The following is a 12,713-nucleotide window of genomic DNA, read 5'->3' as shown; positions in this document are numbered from 1 at the left end:
TTTACTCCAAGACTGAAGAAGAACATGCTGAGCATCTGAAGATTGTCTTGCAAGTGTTGAAAGAGAAGAAACTTTATGCCAAATTGTCTAAGTGTGAGTTCTGGTTGAAAGAAGTGAGTTTTCTTGGCCATGTTATTTCTGGTGATGGTATTGCTGTGGATCCGTCTAAAGTTGAAGCGGTATCGCAATGGGGAGACTCCTAAGTCCGTTACAGAGATTAGAAGCTTCTTGGGTTTAGCCGGTTACTATAGAAGGTTTATTGAAGGGTTTTCCAAGTTAGCTCTTCCGCTAACACAGTTGACTTGTAAAGGTAAAGCTTTTGTGTGGGATGTTCATTGTGAGAACAGTTTCAGTGAATTGAAGAAGCGTTTGACGACTGCTCCAGTTTTGATTTTGCCTAAGTCTTATGAGCCTTTTGTAGTATATTGTGATGCATCCAAGTTGGGTTTAGGAGGTGTACTTATGCAAGAAGGTAAAGTGGTGGCTTATGCTTCAAGACAGTTGAGAATTCATGAGAAGAATTACCCGACGCATGATCTAGAGTTGGCGGCTGTGGTCTTTGTATTGAAGATATGGAGACATTACTTGTATGGTTCAAGGTCTGAAGTGTTTAGCGATCACAAGAGTTTGAAGTATTTGTTCAATCAGAAGGAATTGAATATGAGGCAGCGTAGATGGCTAGAATTGTTGAAGGATTTATGACTTTGGTTTGAATTATCATCCAGGTAAAGCTAATGTTGTTGCAGATGCCTTGAGTAGGAAGACATTGCATATGTCCGCTATGATGGTTAGAGAGTTCGAGTTACTTGAACAGTTCAGAGATATGAGTTTGGTTTGCGAATGGTCACCTCAGAGTGTGAAACTGGGAATGCTGAAGATTGATAGTGAATTTCTGAAAAGTATCAAGGAAGCACAGAAAGTTGATTTAAAGTTTGTGGACTTGTTGGTTGCTAGAGATCAGACTGAAGACATTGATTTTAAAATCGATGATCAAGGTGTGTTGAGATTCCGAGGAAGAATTTGTATTCTAGACATGAAGAGATTAAGAAGATGATTCTTGAAGAGAGTCACAGGAGTAGCTTGAGTATTCATCCGGGAGCTACGAAGATGTATCATGATTTAAAGAAGATTTTTTGGTGGCCTAGTTTGAAACGAGATGTGGCACAGTTTGTGTATTCCTGTTTAGTTTGTCAGAAGTCGAAAGTCGAGCATCAGAAACCTGCCGGAGTGATGGTACCTTTAGATGTGCCAGAATGGAAATGGGATAGTATATCGATGGATTTTGTGACGAGTTTGCCGAATACTCCTAGGGGGAACGACGCAATTTGGGTTATTGTTGATAGATTGACGAAGTCGGCTCATTTTCTACCGATCAATATTAGTTTCCCTGTTGCCCAGTTGGCGGAGATTTACATTAAGGAGATTGTGAAGTTGCATGGTATTCCTTCGAGCATTGTATCGGATAGAGATCCAAGATTTACTTCTAGATTTTGGAAAAGTTTGCAAGAGGCTTTGGGTTCGAAGTTGAGATTGAGTTCGGCTTATCATCCACAGACAGATGGTCAGTCGGAGAGGACAATTCAGTCGCTAGAGGATTTGTTGAGAGTTTGTGTGCTTGAGCAAGGAGGAACTTGGGATAGTCATCTTCCGTTGATCGAGTTCACATACAATAATAGTTATCATTCTAGTATTGGAATGGCACCTTTTGAGGCTTTGTATGGTCGGAGATGCAGAACTCCGTTGTGTTGGTTTGAGTCAGGTGAAAGAATGGTCTTAGGACCAGAGATTGTCCAGCAGACTACTGAGAAAGTTAAGATGATTCAAGAGAAAATGAAAGCGTCGCAGAGTCGACAAAAGAGTTATCATGATAAGCGCAGGAAGGATCTTGAGTTTCAGGAAGGAGACCACGTGTTTTTGCGAGTCACTCCTATGACTGGTGTAGGACGTGCATTGAAGTCAAAGAAGTTGACCCCGAAGTTTATTGGTCCGTATCAGATATCAGAAAGAGTTGGAACGGTGGCTTATCGAGTGGGTTTACCACCGCATCTTTCAAATTTGCACGACGTTTTCCATGTGTCGCAACTTCGGAAGTATGTTCCGGATCCATCTCATGTGATCCAGAGTGACGATGTGCAAGTTAGAGACAACCTTATGGTAGAGACTTTACCGGTGAGGATTGATGATCGTAAAGTGAAGACGTTGAGAGGCAAAGAGATACCTCTCGTGAGAGTCGTTTGGTCGGGAGCGACTGGTGAAAGCTTGACGTGGGAGCTTGGGAGTAAGATGCTGGAGTCTTATCCAGAATTGTTTTCTTGAGGTAAATTTTCGAGGACGAAAATCTTTTAAGTGGGGGAGAGTTGTAACGCCCACTTTCGTTTAATTGTTTAATTAATTGAGTTTAAGCGATTATATTATATTTTTATAATATATGTGTGAGTTTTGTTGATTAAGATGATTTAAGTTGATTTGAATAATTTGATGTGTTTTGATAAGATTATGAGACTTATTTTATTGTTAAATAAAATAAGATTTGATAAGAAAATAGAAATATGAAAAATATTTAGTTGAGGGCTGTTTTGATATTTTAGATAGTTTTGGGGGAGAAAGTGAGATAAGATAAGTAATTAGGAAGAGATATAAATAGGGAAAACCTAATTGTTAGAAAAACTATTGTACGTGAAATTTTTGGAAAAGGGAGAAAAAGCTTAGAAGGGAGAAGATCAAAGAGAGAGCTGCGATTTCTTCATAACCAGGTAAAGGTGAGACTAATAACTCAGTAATGTTAATTGATTGTAATTCTGATGATTAGTTAGCAAGCTTTAGGATTGAATTGGAGAAAACGAAAACTAGGTCAAATCCCTAGAATTGATGATCAAACGGTAGGAATTGGTTAAATTGATGTAGAAAGTGCTCCTAGACCTTAGATAATGTTTAGGACGAACTTTGGAATCAATATTAGGCTTAGAACCATGTGAATCGCTGAGTTTTTGTGAAAATAGCAGGTCTGGTCGTAGCGACATTCATCGCTCGCCACGGCGAGCTATGAATCTCGCCTCGCGAGGGATGAACATTCATCGCTCGCCTCGCGACCCCTTTTCCCTCGCCTCGCGAGTTGCACAATGCAGCTCGCCACAGCGAGCAACCTTACTCGCCATAGCGAGCTAGGGCAGAGAGCATGTAAGATTTTGCAATTTCGACTTTTTAGATTGGACCTTGAGTGCCTTTGAGTGCCTGAACATACCTAGTAATGATTAGGAATGAATGTACGACAAGATTGAACCTAGAACAACATTAGTTGGGAAGTTGGCTTGTACTCGCCATGGCGAGTAGATACTCTCGCCTCGCGAGCACTTCCAGATTGGAGTGTTTTGAGTGTTTGTGCGATCTGTGTTGCACGTTTTGATCAAGAGTGAATCCCTAATTGGTAATGAAACCTAATGATGACGTTTAATGCAATCTGTAAGGCCGTTTAAGATATGTTGTTATTAATTGAGTATGAGCTAATGTATTATGCATTATGTAAGATATGAATGAATAATTATGATGCTAATGAATTGCAATTGATATCATCCCTTATTGTGACTTGACTATGCTGCTGCTGTTATTAAACTAAGTGCAAAATGTCTATATATGATGAATAAGATCACGTCTAGCTCCAAATTATTGGATGCATATTGATATGATGATTACAATGATTTGTTGATAGAGTCCATGCATTAGCATTCATTGAGCTTAGCACTCACCACGATAGGAACTTTGTCCTCCGCACGATTATTAGGAGCTTTGTCCTCCGCACGTTTAAAGTATATTAATACTTATGATGACGATTGGTACCACATGCATATAAGGAGTCTAAGAGCATTGTCGCATTGTCGTGTCTAAGATGCTATGTTGTTGATGATGATTGAATATGTGATTACGTGATAATTGTTTATCAAATATGCAAAGTTGTTTAAGATTGATATGATGTTAATTATGATTCAAATTACTTTGATTTATATTATTTTGTTATGAAATCTCACCCCTTCTGCTTGAAAATGTTGCCCTGGGTATGGGTAACTTGCAGGTGATCGTGCTTAGTGTGCACTTGCCGTCGTGAGTGGCCTTGCCTTCACTGTGTCGTCTAGGTCGCTCTGATACGTAACGGGATGGGGCTATATGTTATGCATGCTTCGTTCTATTACGTGAATAATATGCTATTTGTGATATTGAACTAACTCTTTGAGATTATATTGATGAGGCCTGCGTGCCAAAGCGTTTTATGGATTATAATATAATTTCCGCTGCAATGTTTAAGTTATTTGGTTAAATTGTTATTTAACTGTTTTGGATTATGTTATATGTGATATCCCGTTGTTTATGATGTTTACTTTGATAAATGTTTAGAAATTTTTATGTTGGGAAAACGGGGTGTTACAAATCATCCACCAACATTCAAAGGGAGTTATGACCCTGACGGAGCTCAGAAGTGGCTCAAGGAGGTTGAGAGGATTTTCAGAGTCATGCAGTGCAGTGAAGTGCAGAAGGTGCGGTTTGGTACGCACATGTTAGCTGAAGAAGCTGATGATTGGTGGGTAAGTCTTTTACCCGTGCTTGAACAAGATAACCAATATATCTCTAAAACAAATTATATATATTTCTACAACAAATCATGTGTATTTCTACAACAAATTATATATTTCTAAATCAAATAACATATATTTCTAAATCAAATAACATATATATATATTTCTAAATCAAATAACATATATATTTCTAAATAAAATAACATATATATTTCTAAATCAAATAACATATATATTTCTAAATAACATATATATATTTCTAAATCAAATAACATATATATTTCTAAATCAAATAGCATATATATTATACTAATAAATACCAACATATAACATAACAAAATATCACTCATCAAAATAAATCATATAAATCACACAAATCATATAAGTATATTCTAAACTTATTAAAATAATCAAATAATTAGAGAGGGCGTTACATGATGTGCAGGTTAGAGACAACCTTACGGTTGAGACCTTACCGTTGAGAATCGAAGACCGTGAGGTGAAGAAGTTGAGAGGCAAGGATATACCTCTAGTGAAGTTTGTTTGGGGTGGAGTAACCGGTGAAAGTTTGACTTGGGAGCTGGAGAGTAAGATGCGGGAGTCTTATCCTGAGTTGTTTGCTTGAGGTAATATTTCGAGGAAGAAATTCTCTAAGTTGGGGAGAGTTGTAACACCCTTGTCGTTATTTTATTTATTTATGATTTATTTAGAGTCTTTTATATGATTTTAAATAATTATTGTTGATTATGTGGTGTGTATTATTTTATTATATGGTTTATTGTAGTATTAAATAGAATAATGTGAGAATTATTATTATTTGGAGTTTTGGGGGTTATATTTTAATTAGTATAATTAAGTGGGAGTTAAGAGAAATAATTGGGGAGTTAAGAAAAAGGGAGAAGTCAGAAAACTGTTTTTACGTACAACAGAGCTTTTGGGAGAAAAAGAGAGAAGAGCCAAGTAGAGCCAAGTGAACTAGAATTTGTAGAAATTGTTCATCTGATTTAAGGTAAGGGTGAGGTTTAATTTCAATAATGTAGAATGAAATTCTGATTTTGGTTTAACGTTGTTCTGTATGAAAATTGGGAATTTGGGTTAGGTTTTGGTTCTTTGACTTTTGGATGGATTGAGGGTAGAAACCTTGTTTTAGTGTTAGAAATAGGTTCTAGTTGCATACAACATTTAGTTAAATATCTGTAAACTGATTTGGGGAGTGAAATTAAGGAAATTGGGATTTTTGGGAAAAACCTGCATCCTGCCCGTACTGATGTTCATCGCTCGCCCCGACGAGTAGCCTGTCTCGCCTCGCGAGTGAACAACTTCATGGCTCGCCTCGCGAGCAGAACCACTCGCCATGGCGAGTTAGTGAGTGAGAGATCATGATTTTTAGATTGTTGTTATAAGGTGTAAGATGGTTAGTTTTGAGTGCCTGGATGATTTTAGAGAGGACTAGGACAATTTTTAGATTAAAAAGATGAATAGGGATCTTAAAAATGAAGATTTAGTGAGAAAAATGTCAAAACTCCCGAGAGCACCCTTTTTCTCGTTCGCCCCGTACTCCCCACGGGGAGTAACCTTTTTCCTAAGTTCACCATAGCGAGCAGATGCACTCGCGAGGCGAGTTTCTAGTATTTGAGCTGTTTGTTATATATTTGAATAGAAATGGATGAACTTGATGTATGAGCATGATTATGATCAATTGTGTATTTTCTGGAATTGTTGGAGTAACTATGATGATTTGTTGCTGACTGTGATGTATGTTTACATTTAATTAAATCATACATGTTGTTAAATTGTGGGGTTGTAAGTCATATTATATATATGCATTGTTGAGTTGTATGTAGATATACACAAGTGGAGTCCATTGCATAAACATATAAAGCGGAAGGCTCATGCCCTGGAACGCCTTGTCGTTCAAAGCGGGAGGGCTCATGCCCTGGAACACCTTGTTTTTCAAATTGGTGAGGGCGTATGCCCTGAAGAATGATTTAACCATTCAAAATTCGGTGAGGGCTTCTGCCCTGTAAATTGGTACCACATGCATGTGCATAGTCGCATTGTTGAGGAGTCTTAGCGGTGTTGCCAAGTAGTTGCTTGAGTCGTTGTTGTTGGTTGAATTTATCACTTATTGTTGATGTTGCTAATTATGAAATATATATGTATATTGAATAATTATTGTTATGTTAGGGTGTTAGATTCAATTGATGAATTTTATATCTATTATTATTGTTGTGAATCTCACCCCTTCTGCTTGGAAATGTTGCCCTTCCTATGGGTAACTTGTAGGTGATCCTGAGTAGTAGATGGTGGCTCAAGTGTCTAAGGCTCTGATACGTAACGGGATGGGACTTAGTTGTTATAGTTTTCATTCCTTATGTATCAAATTTTGGAACATGTTGTGGAGCCTTTATTTGTTAATTGAAACAATGTTTGATGATTAATATGTTGAGGCCTTTGTGCCAGGATGTAATGTTGGATGATGAAGTTTAATGTTGAAAAATAGTCCGCTGCAATTTATTGATGTTTCATGAAGGATGATGTTTATTAAATAGTTTTATATTCTATTTAAAAAAATTTTGAAAAGTAGTGTGACATGCCCGTTTTGGTGTTAAACTCTGATTAATTATTAATTATTTAATTGTTTGGGATAACGGGGTGTTACAGAAGGCTTCATGCTTGCCCGCGCAATTACAATTGAATCACCACCTGAAATTTTTGTGTTTGAACTGATTGACACCGTGCTACAAAGTTTGTCCAAAGCCTTGTAAGTTTCCTTGTTGATTGTTTTGTTTGAGGACAAACAAAAAGCTAAGTTGGGGAGTGTTTGATAAGTGCTCAAAAGTAACATATTTTATGTGTTAACTTAGGCAAATTAGTGATTTGTTTCGCAAGTTATCTAAGGAAAATCTACCATTTGAGTGTAATTTTACCATTTATGCTTTACATGCCTGATTCTACTCAATTTATGCAGGAAATGACAAGCAAGGACCAAAAGAAGGAAGCTCATGTACCAAGGTCCGTTCGCTTAAGCGAACCACTTACAGAGAGCAACGTTCTGTTCGCTTACAAGCACGCCTTCAGTTCGCTCATGACAAAGTTTAGTTCGCTTAAGCGCCCTACGGTTCGCTTAAGCGAACCAATTCCAGATAGCATCAGAATTCTTCGGTTACTAGAACGCTTCCAGTTCGCTCATGAAGAAAGGCCAATTCGCTTAAGCGATCTCATGTTCACTTAAGTGAACAAGTTCCAGTGAGCTCCAGGAAAGTTCGCTCACAAGTTCGCTTGCGTTTCGCTTAAGCGAAGTTCATCCAACTTCAGAAAATAAGGACCACGTGGCAGCTCTTCAATGGTCAACAGAAGATTTCCTGGATGTTCGCTTAAGCGAAGTCTGCTTCGCTTAAGCGAACTAGCACGCAGTCAGCCCATATAAATAGTTTTCTCTTCTCTTTCCAACTATTCTATTACATTTTTATTGATATTTTCTGGTTTTTAGAGAGAGACTAGGGCTTTTCTAGAGAGAGAAACACAAAGCAAGGTAGTTAGGAGTAGATTCAAGCCAAGATTTGTTGAGACTTCATGGATCTTGTCATGGAATCTTCATCCTTTCTTCATCCTTTGCAAAGCTATCATTGACATATGTAGCTACATCTACTCTTGTAGTTTTGAGGTATTCAAACAAGCTATTATGTAATCTTTTGATCATTTAATATATGGTTCTAGCTATTTATTCAATATTGTTGTTATTCTTGCTTTTATTGTTTTATCGAGATTCAAAATGATATGGACACATACTTTTGAATCTAGAAATAGAATAACAATCTATCTTAAGTTATCACTCTAGACATGGATGTTAATATTTGATAATCACTTTTAATCTAGTACTTAATGCTTTTGGGTAATTTAATCGGTTGGGAAATCGTCGATTAAACTACCCAACCGACTTTGTAATCGTTTAAATGTTTGGGAAATCGATGTTTAAATGATCCCTTAGAAATAACGATATCATTTGGACACGAATGATATTGTCGAGTGATTGTGATAATATAGTCTAAAAAGCTAGAATCTGTTAATCGATCGAGAGATTGCAGCTGTTACGCTTGGTTGATATCTCTGACCGCAAGCGGAATAGCCCTATCTCTTCTCGTTTTACTTTTATGTCGATTAGGAAAATAGTTTTTCACAAACAAACAATTTATACCCAAACACTTAACGTGACAAATATTGTGAAAATGCTTATGAAATACGCAACTCCTTGGGAACACGATCCTATTATACTTACGTGTAAATAGTTTTATGAGATGTAAAAATCCTTCATCATCTTTTCACTGGTGCAAAATAATGCTTAAATTTGTGACAAGATTGATTGTTTAGTGGGTGTGTAAACCATCAACAATAAAAAATTGAATTTTATGTGACCTGTTTACTAAGGGTGCTAAAGGGACAAAAATAACACTTTGTTATACTTAAGAGATATTTAACAATGATTCTAATTTTAGTAAGGATTTTTTTACCAAGCGGTAAGCGCTAAAAACTATATAATGTATGTAACGAGAGGGTGTGCTTTATAAATTATAACGTGATTAAACCATATAATATTTCTTACATGCAATGCAAAGTGTTGAAAATATGGCTGAAGTTATTAAATTTGTTAATGTTATAATTATCTTTATTTCCCTATTTCCTTTTGCCATGACCGTTGACGGTAACCAATTTTTATCCTTTTCAATTTTCCCCAGTTACTTGCTATGTTTTATTTTATCTCATTCAACTAAAGTCTTTTATTTTCTTTTTTCATTTCAGCGAATATGGTTATTTGTACTCAAGATTTTGATTGTCAAACAAAGATATGCCCATTTGATCTTCAGCCGAAGTGTACTATTTTGTTTGAATTTCTCCTTTCCTTATGTGGGTGTGTTTGAGATGTTCCCTTAAGATTATTTTACAAAATTCCACAAGTTGTCATCTAGTTATAGCGTTTTTTTAAGAAAATTTTGTTATTATATTTGCACCCATAAGTTTAAATTTTTACTTTATCTATTTTCACAATCCTTGTAGTTGTGGATTTTGTAATCTAGTCTAAAATGATTGTAAAAAAATTAAATAAGACAACAAATAATATTATTTAGATTTTCTTCTATCTTATTTCAATTTTTGAGATTGGTGAAATGTTAAAATTAATGAGTAGAATTTAAGATAAAAACAATATTTTAAAAAATGAATAAAAAATATGGCATGAATGAGACTTACAAATTGTTGGAAATTGCAAAAAGACATATTCTTATCATTGAAATTGCTTACTTAAGCTTTGAGACGATGAGATCGGTAAATAAATCTATATCTATATAATATAAATTTAGGACCCATTTCATAGACTTTTATGGAAATGAATTACTATTGTTTTGGTGTTGCCACATGTCCCTTTCTTTTTTACAAATGCTCTCACCATATTGATCCTCACAAAATGCTCTCACCAGAATCATCCTCACATATTTGTATTTAATGTTCATGTATAAAAGGAAGTTTTACAATATCAAATTCTATTATTGGAATTTATCTTAGAAATCAAACATTTCGAATTCAAAACGTACAAATTTGAATCAAATAAATTTTTTTTAATAATCAAATAGTTTAAATTAAAATTCTTTCAAAAAAGATAGTTTGAATTAAAATAAAACAATTGATTGAATTATTCAAATTCGTAATGTTAGACATTTCTTACTTTTTATTCAAAAAAGATAGTGTTTATTCAAAAAAAAAAAAACACCAAAAAATGTTAGACATTTCTTACTTTTTATTTTCGTAATAATGATATTAATGATATTAGACAACTTATTATTTTTTAACAAAATAGCGTTTCAATTAAATTTCTTATTAAGTGTGTTGCTCTATTTCAATTTTTTTTTTGAGTTATAAAAATTTAATTGCTCATTAAATGATATTTCCATTGCGATGATATTTTCCCATTTTAATCACTCTAAACACCAAATTGAGTAATAACCTTCATCCTGCTCTATTTCAATTTTCGGTGTTTATTGCTCATTCAAATTCAATTCTAATTCTAATATTTCAAATCAAATTAAAAATAAATAATTTCAAATATTCATTCTTCAAATTTCCTCCTCATATATCACCTCAATCCCATGTTCTATGCTAAATTATTATAGAAAAATAATCAATGTCTTCAATGCTATTGATTTTACTGCAATTTTATCAACCAAAAAAATTCGACACTAATTTCATTCCTAAAAATTTATAATCCTTTGGTTTTAAAGAAATCAATCTCCACGGTTTATGCAAAGATTCATTCTACCCACATCAGTATATAAAGGAAGCATTGCTACATAAAAAAACCACCACAATTGAAATCTCTACTTTCAACCTCATTCTTTTTTCTTTTATCTCCCTCATATACTCAATTATGTATTGCTACTTTCTTTATTTCATATTTTTTTTATTGTTTGTTTAACATTTCTTATTGTTCTGTTGTTTTTTATTGTGATTTCTAATGTTGCCATTTTCTTATTCATATTTTTCTCTTTGTAATTAACTTATTTTTGTGCTTTTGTTCTTTGTTTTCGACCGAATTTTTATTTTGGACATGGAACCCAATCAAACGAAAAGAAGAAATGCATCAATTAAAAGGTATATGAAGGATTGTTGTTACTACATTAAAATATCGCAACTTTCTACTCCCTTCTATTTCATTTTAATACCTTAATAGTTAATACTCACTACTTTTTCTATCTACTGATTCATATTTATATTCTTCTTTTTTTTTTTTTTTTTTTGTGATTTCTTATGTTGCTATTTTACTTTTTAACATTTTTTTCTTTTATATTTTCATTTGTTGCTTAGATTTGGTTTTACTTTATTCTTCCAATTTATACTGAGAGGGAAACAAATCCGTTGAAACGCATCACATTTTCACAGATTGTTTGAATTGAGATCAAACTCGAAGTGGTTTTTAATTTTTAAGTGGTAATAATGAAAAATGTAGTAATATTGTACATCCATTTTTGTGACCTTTTAAGACAACCTTTTTATTCTCTCATATTGGTCAACCAAAATCATACATACTCTTTAGATTGGAGACTTTTTTTTTATCTATTACTAGAATTCTAAAATTGTGCAATTACTTCATCAAGTAAAAAGACAAGATTAGATCATTAGACGGTTCTTTTAAAGAAAGGATCATCACACGGTTTTAGCTCTTAAAAAGAATCCCACGGTTTTAATTTTTCAATGAAGTTTTGTAGCACATGATTATTTTTAACTACACGGTAATTGTATCATCAACCAATTACCCATATTCCAATTTTTTTTATAAACTCAAAGTTATTAGTTTTAAATAATATATTAAAAAAAGTAGGGTAACATGTAATATCTCCTTTCTGGGATTGTTCTTTTTCCACTATGCCACTATGATATTCCTTACATATGTATGTGAAGGATTAATTCAGAGATGTATGTCAATGTTTTTTCTGTCAAGATTAATGTTGAGTCAATTGTCGAATATTAGTGTGTAGTGGATATTAGTCATGACAAATTAATGGTTTTTTTTAAGGAATGCCAAATTAATGGGATGTTAATGAACACATTGATGTGAATATTACAATTTATAATCATTAAAATGGAAATTAATTATATTTATTTTAAATAAAATAAATGAAAATAAATGACAAGGTTTAGTTTATACAAAAAGTATCTTAAAAGGAAATTTCACAACTCGCCACTCTTTTTGCTATTAATATGTACTAATAGTAGTATCAGTTTTGTTAACATTTTAAATTTTGAATTCAGATAGCAATCATTAAAAAAAATCTTAATTTTTTATTCAAAATGAAAGCCTCAATTTTGGCATATTTTAAATGAATAATGCTTAAGTATAAGGTCCGTAAAAACCAACTCGGTCATTTAACTTATGAAAATTTAATATCATATACATCTATTGAAAGACCAAACTTCGTTAATTACATACGGAAAGGGATCAAGTTGCACTAATTTACAAAAGTTAAGAGATTAAATTGACTGATATTAAAGTTAAGAGACCAAACTATAATCTTAAAATAAGTTAATCAACCAAAATGACCATTTCTAATGTTATGGGACAAAACTGTACTTTAAACTAAATTAAGGGACCAAAATGAT

At 33.6% G+C, this 12,713-nt stretch overlaps 1 long non-coding RNA gene across 1 annotated transcript; it reads left to right on the top strand.

The window, feature by feature from the left end:
- Positions 1 to 9,126: 9,126 nt before the first annotated feature.
- On the top strand, positions 9,127 to 9,702 carry LOC120580298 (uncharacterized). Its single transcript, XR_005645997.1, has 2 exons — positions 9,127 to 9,267; positions 9,366 to 9,702. It is a non-coding gene; the product is annotated as an uncharacterized lncRNA (long non-coding RNA).
- The last annotated feature ends 3,011 nt before the right edge of the window (positions 9,703 to 12,713 follow it).

Source organism: Medicago truncatula, chromosome 4, assembly GCF_003473485.1.
Source record: "Medicago truncatula cultivar Jemalong A17 chromosome 4, MtrunA17r5.0-ANR, whole genome shotgun sequence".
NCBI lineage: Eukaryota > Viridiplantae > Streptophyta > Magnoliopsida > Fabales > Fabaceae > Medicago > Medicago truncatula.
This window is presented reverse-complemented; position numbering and strand designations above follow the sequence as displayed.